This window comes from Delphinus delphis, chromosome 7 (assembly GCF_949987515.2).
Source record: "Delphinus delphis chromosome 7, mDelDel1.2, whole genome shotgun sequence".
NCBI lineage: Eukaryota > Metazoa > Chordata > Mammalia > Artiodactyla > Delphinidae > Delphinus > Delphinus delphis.
This window is the reverse complement of record NC_082689.1, coordinates 45,592,616-45,603,996: the sequence shown is the minus strand read 5'-3', so window position 1 is coordinate 45,603,996 and position 11,381 is coordinate 45,592,616.

Here is an 11,381-nt window from a genome sequence, read left to right as displayed (position 1 = left end):
GATACTCCGAATTGAGGAAAGTGGGCTGTGCCTTCTCATGGATTAGTAATTATATGCAGTTTGCTTTGGAGTGAGGCAGTTAATTCAGGTGAGGCATCTCCCTTCGGCCAAAAGTAATTACTGGGGAAGAACTCAACTAGGAGCCGTTAGAAGGCGATGATTCTGGCAACTGAAGCATGAGTGCCTTGGAACATCCTAATGGAGGTATGTGGGTATCTAAGTTTTTCCCATTTAGGAACAGTCCCTCCATGGTTTTTGTCGGTCTTTGTTTCATGAGGAAATATACTTGAGTAAGTTTAGTGGGAAAACCTAAAGCTCCCTCCTGTGCAGGTGGTATTTAGGAAGCAAATGATACTCATCACTATCTTCCACTACTATCCATTCTAAATTCCGTCATAGCTGGCACCATTTTCTGTGTAAATGCTCTCTCTAGTGGGGAAAACGAGACACTTATTCATGAGACTGAGCCTCTGGGTAGCATAATTTTTTAGTTTATAACTTCTATATTTGTATATTTTTGTTATGTTTGGTCATTAAAGGTATGTATTACACTGTGGAGGATGAATCTCTATGCTAACAAAAAATCATCTCCAGATTTGTACCTTAGGTGCATTGTCAAAAGGCCATCATGCTATCAGGAGTGCAGTTTTTGGATTATACAATATAGGATTGGACCAGTGGATCCCTTGGATACATACCCACTGCTGTCCCTTCTATTCTATAAAATAGGTCCCTTGGTCTGATGTGATGTTATTCAGGAATTCTTTGTCAATAGAACAAACTCTTTTTAAGCCCTGAAGTTTTGTAGGCAAGGAAGGTAAAACCATACCCAGAATATTTATCTACAATATTATAGTATAGATGGATTGCTGTGCCTTCCTTTGTAAAAGTGTTCCAATACAGTCAAGTTGCCATCAGATGCTACTTCTCCTCCTCAGAGAATGGTACCTATCTGGGGAATTTGAGACGTTTTCCATTGCTGAAAGATTAACATTTGGCAATGACAATGGCTAGATCAGCCTTAGTGAATGAGAGCCTAGGCTGCTGGACTATGCATTGCTTCCATCTCTGTCACCATGCTGCTCTGTTCTAGTACTTATTTTTCTGAAGACAGAAGCTGCTGATATCTACAGAAACTAGCCAAGTCATTCTGATGACTCAGATGTTTATTGCCATTTCCATGGCAATAACCCACAGTACAACTCTTAACCCACAATACAAAAATCTTCACATTTCATGCTCAAGCCTATAATGCCATCCACATGCCATAAACCCAGATATGCTTGTTCTTGATCTTCCAATCTTTCTCTAGGTCTCAGACCAACAAACCAATTCACTCATCACTGCCTATGAGACTGTATATATTATTACAAGAGGACACACCCCTTCATAAAGTGGATGACTAAATGCATCATCTAAGATGTGCCCATTTTGAGGATTTCCCACCACGGCATTCTTGCTGGGCAGTGACATAGAAAAGCATCCATTCTCCAGATCAAAACACATACCATTCACCTGAGACCCAGTTAATCTGTTCTGGCACAGCAGCTGCAATTGAGACTATTGTTTGTTTGAATTTGCTGTAGAATACTGTCATCTACCAGTGTAAGAACCAGACTGTTGAATTAAATAGGGATTTGATGGGACCATTGATTCTTTATTCTTTGGATCTTTAAGGATGGAACTAATTACTGCCCTTCTCACCCTCCATTCTCCTGGAATTCAACATTTATTGTTTTTGATTTACTATCTTGTCTGGAGAAAGAGAGGATATAGTTTCAATGGTTTCCATTTTATCTACTCCAATGCAGTATCTCTGAACCTACAGACCAAGGAATGAATTTGGGAATTTTGCCTAACAATAAGTACATTCATTAAAATTATAAATTTATGTACCAGAGAAATGGCCAAGAACCCAACTGACTCATGGCAAGTTGAACTTTGGCCAGGAATTCATTTATCACTAGACCTCAAACTCTCTCACTCTAACAGAAGGTCTATGATGATGTCTTGTGTCCAGCTGTCTTCAAAGTACGAGTTAATTTCTTTCCTCAGTGTACAATTACTCAAATAATTGTCCATAGATCCTTTGGGGGAAAGTCTAGTATATGTCATCATTACCATATACACTTGACAGGGTCCTTATTTCTGAGGATTTGGCCTCTTTTTCAGTCAATGGGCTCTAGTTCTGAAAACTTGCTCAATTATGGTGCTAGACAAAGGATTATGGAATTTTATTGGAGTAGCTGGACTCAGACCCCTGATTATCTTTCCTTGATTTTTTATTGTACAATTTGAGTAATATTGTATCTATAGACATAGGTTGCATAATACTTTCGTTGGCTGACCATAGACCATATATCTCTAGACTGAATATTACTCTTGTTGACTGAACATTTATATTGTCCATGAGGATGTCATGCTCTGTTGACCATCTCCATAGCTTCTTATAGGCCAGACACCTCTGCTTGTCAGAGCAACCTTGTTACTTATTAATTACAATAATTGCAATATTTTTCTTCTGATGGTTAAAGGCCTCCACTTGACCTCTATCTGTGATCCTTCCATCTCCATTGCTATATGCAAGCCTTGTTCTGTATCAACACCATCTACCATCAACCTAAAGAGTTCAACCACCACTGATGTTCTCAACAATGCTGGTGTTTCTCTCACAAGCGTATTTCCTATCACTTTGGCAAATGAAGTGTACCCTGGGTGATTTGGCCGGACGTGGCTGGTGAGTTTTCCATCTTTATGTAGATTATTCACTCTACCAATACTTCTCTGAATCTTTTTTTAAAAAATCTTATTTCACTATCTTCCACAGAAGTTCTGTCATTTCCATTCAAAAACCATCTCCTCAGCGTGTTAATGCTGTCTTCCCAGTATGAAATCCTGTATCACAGGAGAATGCTCCCAAATTAATAAATTATCCCCTATCCCAAACTGTCATTTCTTTCCTTTGATCCCAAAATGTTTTCCTGTTACTGCTGATATATAGCTTCTGAAGCATCTTCAGGGTATAGTTCCTTTCCTCCCTTAGCAAGCTCAGAACTTCCTTTGATAAATTATATTGTGACTACTCTAGTCCTTGCTCTGGTGGCCCAGAGTATAGATGAGTGTAGATCCTAAGAAAGGAAATATATTGTCTTGCCAGTTGAAGACCCTTGATGCCTCTAAAAGCAAATGAGGAGTACAAACCTTTAATAGAGAATATTGGACCTATTCTGTGGGTTTAGAGGGTTCAAGGTGATCTGAGTATTCAAGATTTTTAATGCATTTACTCACGTGTCCCATTCCATGTCTCAGCTTCTCATTTCTTCCCAATCAAAGCCCTGACCTTGTGTAATGGACTTCCAAATTTGAGAGTCCAACCTTTTCTGGAGCCAGCCTCCCCTTAATATCCTGAATCTTATTAATTTTTTCTTCCCCCTAGATGAAGGAGATAGTCTCTTTATATTGTGCCAAGGCACTCTGGTTTTCATAGTTTGTCCTCAATTGTTGATTAACCACCTTTACCAACTATTGTTTTCTTTTGTTTTTTTCCTTATCTACCCACATACCCAAGCAACAGCCATCGAATTCCATAGTCCTTATAATTACTACATTTCCCAAACCCTTAAGTATATACAGTATTGCATCTAACAGCATGCTCCCTTCCAGTGGTATCCTGTTCCATTTCATCACTTTTATCAATTGCATAAAATTCTTCGGCTGCTTTCCAGGCTCTCAGTATTCTGCCCATCAGTACTAATTGGTCCTGACTCTCAGTTTGTAGAAGTCTACTTGCTTCAAAATATCATTTTAGAGTTTGCTTTTTAGGACCACACCTTGTATTAACTGTCATAGGTCAGTTTCCTGAGGAAGTAGACCCTGTGTTGGAAATTTGTAGTATCAACGCCTGTAAAGGAATGAAGGAAGTAGGATTGGGCAGAGGGAGAAATTACAGTACAATGTAGTTGCAACAAAGACTTCAGATGATCCCATAAGGAACTCTGTGGTTGGAATATCTTTTCAGAAATGTCCTGACTCGAGAAAACTTGTACTTGCTGCTTAGATCCGTCATTGTATGTAGCCTTCCCTGAGGATGGAGTGTAATCTTAGGTGAAGTCTTTGACAGAGGGCAGTTCCTAGGAAGGGACTCAGCTATTGATTCATCAAGGAGCAACATTATCAGCATTTGAGAGAATGAATGCCCCAAGCCCTGTGGAGGTATCTGAGAGGCAGAGGCATACCAGCCTGCATCAGTCTCAAACACTATATGGTAATATGCCTCTCTATGCTTGATTTGTATAACAAAATTATCTCACACAGCAATAAACTTTGAATGATATTCTATTATAATATAATGTTCCCAATATCCAGCTGTGGTAGGCATATTTTTAAGACAGCCCCAAGATTCCCATCCTGTGGTGTACATGCCCTGTATGATCCCCTTCCCTTGTTGTGGGCAGGACCAGTGGATATAATGAGATATCAATCACCACCATGATTGTGTTACTAGTCAATTGAATTTGAGTTAATCAAAAGAAGAGGTTATCTTGGGTGGGTCTGGCACACTCAGGTGTGAAAAGAAGTGAAAAGAAACTCTCCCAATGACCACTAAGAAGCATACACTAGCATGCTGTTAGAATGCTTGGGAAAGGAAGGCTTCTAGCTGCTAACAGAGCACCCTGACTGACAGCCAGCAAGAAACTGGGGACTCAGTCACACAACCACAAGGTAATAAATTCTGTCAACAACGTGAATGAGCTTGAAAGAGGACCCCAAGTCTCGGGTAAGAAGCAGTTTCGGCTTTGGAACTTGATTTCAGCTTTTTTTTTTTTTTTTCAATGGTAATAGTTTTATTTAGATTTTTAAATGCTTGTATGTCAATAGGTATTTCACATAGAGACACATGATTTTGAAAATCACCCAATTAGGATCATGTTGTTTAGCTTAATGTCTTCTGAACACCTTTTTCATGTCAACGAATATTTACTGTAATTCTTTTTTTTTTTTTTAACATCTTTATTGGGGTATAATTGCTTTACAATGGTGTGTTAGTTTCTGCTTTATAACAAAGTGAATCAGTCATACATAAACATATGTTCCCATATGTCTTCCCTGTTGCGTCTCCCTCCCTCCCACCCTCCCCATCCCACCCCTCCAGGCTGTCACAAAGCACCGAGCCAATATCCCTGTGCCATGCGGCTGCTTCCCACTAGCTATCTACCTTACTGCGTTTGTTACTGTGTATATGCCCATGACTCTCTCTCGCCCTGTCACAGCTCACCCTTCCCCCTCCCCATAACCTCAAGTCCGTTCTCTAAGAGGTCTGCGTCTTTATTCCTGCTTTACCCCTAGGTTCTTCATGACATTTTTTTCTTAAATTCCATATATATGTGTTAGCATACGGTATTTGTCTTTTTCTTTCTGACTTACTTCACTCTGTATGACAGACTCTAGGTCTATCCACCTCATTACAAATAGCTCAATTTCATTTCTTTTTATGGCTGAGTAATATTCCATTGTATATATGTGCCACATCTTCTTTATCCATTCATCCGATGACGGGCACTTAGGTTGTTTCCATCTCCGGGCTATTGTAAATAGAGCTGCAATGAACATTTTGGTACATGACTCTTTTTGAATTTTGGTTTTCTCAGGGTATATGCCCAGTAGTGGGATTGCTGGGTCATATGGTAGTTCTATTTGTAGTTTTTTAAGGAACCTCCATACTGTTCTCCATAGTGGCTGAACCAATTCACATTCCCACCAGCAGTGCAAGAGTGTTCCCTTTTCTCCACACCCTCTCCAGCATTTATTGTTTCTAGATTTTTTGATGATGGCCATTCTGACTGGTTGATTTCAGCTTTATTTCAGCCTTGTATGACACTGAGCAGAGAATCCAGCTAAGCCATACCTGGACTCCTGACCTACGGAAACTATGAGATAATACAATAAATGTGTGCTGTTTTGAGCCACAAAATTTGTGGTACGTTTTATGCAGCAATTGATCACCAATGACCAACGTTTAAGACATTCTGCAACTCAAACTTGACTTATCTATCCAGTGGTATTTCCCAAGATAAGCCAAAATGAAAACATTGTTTCAGTATTTCCAGCTTCCCTCATTTTGTCCCTAAACACATGATTCTCATTCCTGCATCTGTACTTGTTCTCATGATGTGTCCTCTATGTGGAATTCTCTCTTCATCCACTCCACTTATCTAAATCTTAATCATTCTTCAAGTCCCAAGATCCACATCTTCAATAGAGCATTTAATCTATATTTTCTCTTACCTTTTAAGGAGTATATAGCCTCTAATTCATTATATGGCCAACCTGTTCAAGTATCTAAGTAAACCCAATCTGCCTTCCAGGCTTATTTCAAAATGTGACAAAACTTTGGAGAGAGGAATATTCTGTGTCCTCTTTTCCCCCACTGCCCTCTTGATCCCAGTTCAATTTTGCTGCTTTGACAACGTGACTACTGAAATAAATGGGCACACTCTGTAGAATGGGGTTCGAATGAATAGTTGGCTTTAGAGGGCAAAACGGGCTTTGTACAACATCTATTCTAAAAATTCCATTATACGCATAATGAAAGTGAAACGCAAAGAGGTTACTGTCTCAATGTCTCAGAGCTAAATTAGAATAGAGATCTAATATCTCCCAGTTTCCAGTTTAGTAAGTTAATAGTCAGAAAAAAATGTTAGAAACAACAACAAAAACTAGATCTGTGCTTGTCTAACTCAAAATAGTTATTAACTTGATCTATCATGAGTGATGGTATAACATTATATTACAATAGGATATTATTGATAGAACACTGTCGTGAGCAGCGGGCACGAGGTCTCTATACCCTGAACTTGAACCCTATCTCTGCCGCTGGTGAGTCTTATGACACAGAGAATTTACTTAAACTCTCTATGCCTCAGTTTTACAAGGAGTATACCATAATTAAGCTTACTATCTTCTAGGGTATTTGCCATGATAAAAGTTGGTTCATTTATCTGTCCTTGTTATTCTTTTTCTTTTTATTACCTTAAAAAACCAAATGAGCATTGTTGCACTACAGATTGTCCTGAAAATACGTTGGCTGTATTGTGCCATATTTTTAGGTAGGTGAAAGAAGCTCTCCTCCTGATGTCCAAGTGACGTAAGACAGACTGAAGTCCTCAGGTAAAGTAAACAGTAAAAAAGAGCCAGTCATTCAAGAATGGGAACAAATTAGGGTAACTAGTAAACATGCAGAAGAGAGTGAGTGCTAATTATACTGACAGTTCAATTTTTATCCGGATTATTTTACCAGGTGCTTCCCAATTTGTCCCCATAGTGCTTCAGAATTACTTCTAGATTTTACCTTTTCAAGCAGAATTCCAACCTCTGAGTATTTTTTTTTATTAAATTTGAATTTCATAAATATAGCTTGAAGCTTCTTGGTGGTACTCCACTGATTCCTGATGTTTTACCATTGGTAATTCATTGCTTTCTCTAGAATTCATTATTTTAAAGTAAAATAAGTCTGTTCTAAAAATAAAAATGCAATTCTCAGCATTGCTTAATCATTGATGTGATTGTTGTATCCAACAGCCATAGAGGAACAGAAAGATTCTTGTAGACATTTACACTTTTGATTTGGACAGAGATTATTGAAGCACTTTACACAATTCATTTAAAAATTCTAGGAAGTTCTAGGTAGTTTAATAGAACAGGCAAATAAGCAGCCCTAGATAAGCCATATTTACCTGGCAAAAGCATATAGGTGACTAGTTTACAAATTTTCCGCAACTGTTTTCAGGGTCTGGGGAAAGGAGATAGTCTTCTGGTCCCAACTCCAATATTAGTGTGATGTGTCACTTGGGAAAGTTACTTAACCTCTTTATGCCTTTCTTTTCCTTGAAAGAACGATGGTATATCTCTGTTTATTTAGTTGAGAAAGTGAAGGTGAGTGATATGTAGAATAGTGGGTATTAAAACACCAAAGAGTGTAAAAAATAAAATTTTGATGTACAAATACAAGAAATTTTCCTTATTTATTTTAGCTATGAAGGAATCAAGAAGATTTAAATATGATGTTTCATTAATAAATATAGACTTGAAGGAGGAATAAATTAGGAGTTTGGAATTAACATGTACACACTACTATATATAAAATATATAACCAACAAGGACCTATTGTATAACACAGAGAACTATACTCAATATTTTATAATAACCTATAAGAGAAAAGAATCTGAAAAAGAATATATATATGTATATCTGAATCACTTTGCTGTACTTCAATAAAAAAGTAAAAAAAATAAAAATAAGTAAACATAGACTTGACCTCAATGAATACTAAGTATGCTTGTTTATAGAAAATGAAAATCTGTATGAACATTTTATAAATGTACAAAATAATGTAACTGTCATTCATTGGCAGTACAAGAGTGATGATTATGCCTTTTTGGTTGGGAGGGATAAAATGTGCTTATCAAAATGATCCTTTAGGTTTTATATCATTATCTGGAAGGACTAGAGAATATGTTGCTTTCTTTCCAGCAGACTTCACACATTTAACCACTACATGCTGGCCTGATATGAAACCTAACACTGTCATAATAAAAGGTGAGATTTGAGAAGAAAAGAGAAAGAAAAAAAAAACATCCCTAACTCCTTGCTGCAGGGTTTTCTTGTTCTGGTAATCTCTCTCTCATCTTACAGATCACAACTTGATGGTCATGGTTGGATCACAATTTGATGACAAATTTTTACAAGGAGAAATAAAGTTTTGTAGCAGAACAATTTACTTTTTCTCCTCCTTTTTCCTGTGTAACCTGACCACAGACTGAACCCATCACTGCAATTGTGCTGTTTCCACTTTGGTTTATTCCCTGATGTGAAATGATATCATGTTTCCGTTGTTTCTGGATAAACTCAAACACAAGCTAAACCTCAGCATGTCCTGTGGCTTTGATCTAAGCCTCTGTCTATGGTTCATAAGCCTCAGACAGTGCTATGGTAAAATATTTGCAAACTGTCTATTTCTTCTAAAACTGTTAAGCTTTATTGGAGTGAATCTGATGATTTTCATGCCTTGATCAGTCTCTGCTTTTCCAGATGCCTGACATGAAAGGGATATAGCCTGCCTATCATACAAATAGATAAAAAGCCTTTAATTAAGAAGTAGATTTTTCCCTTGCAACCTCTAATTCATCATTTTCTTTCTTTTTTTTTATTGGAGTAAAATTTCTTTACAATGTTGTGTTAGTTTCTGCTGTACAATGAAGTGAATCAGCTATATGTGTATATATATCCCCTCCCTCTTGGACCTCCCTCCCCCCATCCCACCCATCTCGGTCATCACCATGCAGGCCTGAAGATTTATGATTTTTGTTTGTTTGTTTTTATATCTCAACATCACTGACTCTTGTTCAAATAGTTTCATAGCCTGATTTTTTAAATCAAATTGATCAAAAAATTAAACAACCAAAAACTCCTTCTAGGTTCAAATTTCATCAAATGACTTACTTTAATTGTCCTTATCTGATACTAAAGTTAAATAAGTTGAGACTAATTCCCAAAAGTAGATTTAATCAATAGCCTATAGTCGTCTTTCAACTTTCTGAGACCAGATTTTGGAGGCAAAGAGTCAATGTGAGTGGCTGTTCAACACCACTTCCTTTTTGCCCCTGGTCAGTTCTTGGTGACATTATGGAGATCAGCTAAAATCCTGGGAGGCAGGATAAATCTTACCTGTCAGCTCATCCCAGAAATCTTCTCTACATGTGTGTTACCTCCTTACCTCCACGCCAGTCACTTGCTCTATAACCCTAGTACAGATAACTTGAAAACTAGCTCTCATGTATCATTTATATAGAAATATGTTTACATTTTTCTCTTCTTAAATTCATCCAGCTTCATAAACACACACATACACATACAGAGCTATGTACTATTTGGGACATAGTACATAGTATAAAATACTACATTTTATTTTTGTATCTCAATGATAAATACATGGATACACGAAGGGATTTTTGTAACAGTACACGTAACAATCCCTTGAGCTTTTGATAAAAGCTAAAATTGAAAAAGTTCTAAAAGGTCTAAGCAATTAAAATATTATTGCTTATGGCCTAAATAATTTCCCCCTCTTCCTTACTAAGAGAGCACTGATCTTGTTCAAGACATCAACTAGCCTGACTAAAATTACTTACCTCCTCATATTCCTTTGTAACTATTGTATGACATTCATAACCAAATCTATATTATTCCTTGATGTAAAGGGAAAGAGTCAGTTGAAAACATGTTGAACCCTCTTTAATGGCATTGTGGCCTACCCCCATACCAATTCTGAGTTTTTACCTCTGAATTTCTTGTATGGAAGAAAAAAATTAGTTAAGCCAGGAGATTCAAGTTTCTGATGCATGGAACCAAACAAAATTTTAAAAATCTATGTTAAAAAAAATCTATTTAATCAGTAAGGTCTTAAAGTGATAGCCCTATAACTTGAAATTTTTTTTTTTAATTATTTATTTATTTTTGCGGTACGCGGGCCTCTCTCTGTTGTGGCCTCTCCCGCTGCGGATCACAGGCTCCGGACGTGCAGGCTCAGCGGCCACGGCTCACGGGCCTAGCCGCTCTGCGGCATGTGGGATCTTCCCGACCGGGGCACGAACCCGTGTCCCCTGCATCGGCAGGCGGACCCTCAACCACTGCACCACCAGGGAAGCCCTAACTTGAATTTTTGTCCCTCGTTTTTCAGTATTTGAATTGTCCTGGCTGAAAGGAAAAAAATAAAATCTTGTTTTCAGCTAGCAGAACTCCTGGTAAGTAGGTTTAACAGCAAAAATGATAAATTAAGCTCTTTCTTTTTATAAAATGAATACTGAGTTCACAAGACAGTGTATAGAATAATTGAACTATCCATTTAAAAACTTAGCTACTTAGCACAAATTTTATAATTTTATAAATTTTGTCTCTTCTATTAATAAATGTTTACTGTCTTATAGGTAGAATTAGGTTAGGACAGATTTTGAAAGGTCATTAGGCCATAAATGTATTTATCCTCCAGGTATTTCTTCTCTTCAGAGAAATTAGCAGTACTTTGTCTATAACCATATGTGAATTTTCCAGGATAGCCCCAATTTCACCAATATCTGTACCCTGATTTCTTTTTTTAAGCATTTTACTATTTGTTCTAAAACTCTCCCTGTGTGTTATGTTATTTTTGAAATCAAATATAAAGTCTTTCAGGTTTTATTCCTTTTCCTTTCACTCAATAAAACAAATCATTTTGATGTTTTACTCCCCTATAGGAGTTTTAAAGTTTTCTCTGAGGCTGCACTTGAATTTTTTTCTGTGTCTGGAATCCTTCACGAAATGTATCCCCTTGCTCAGAACTTTCAGGA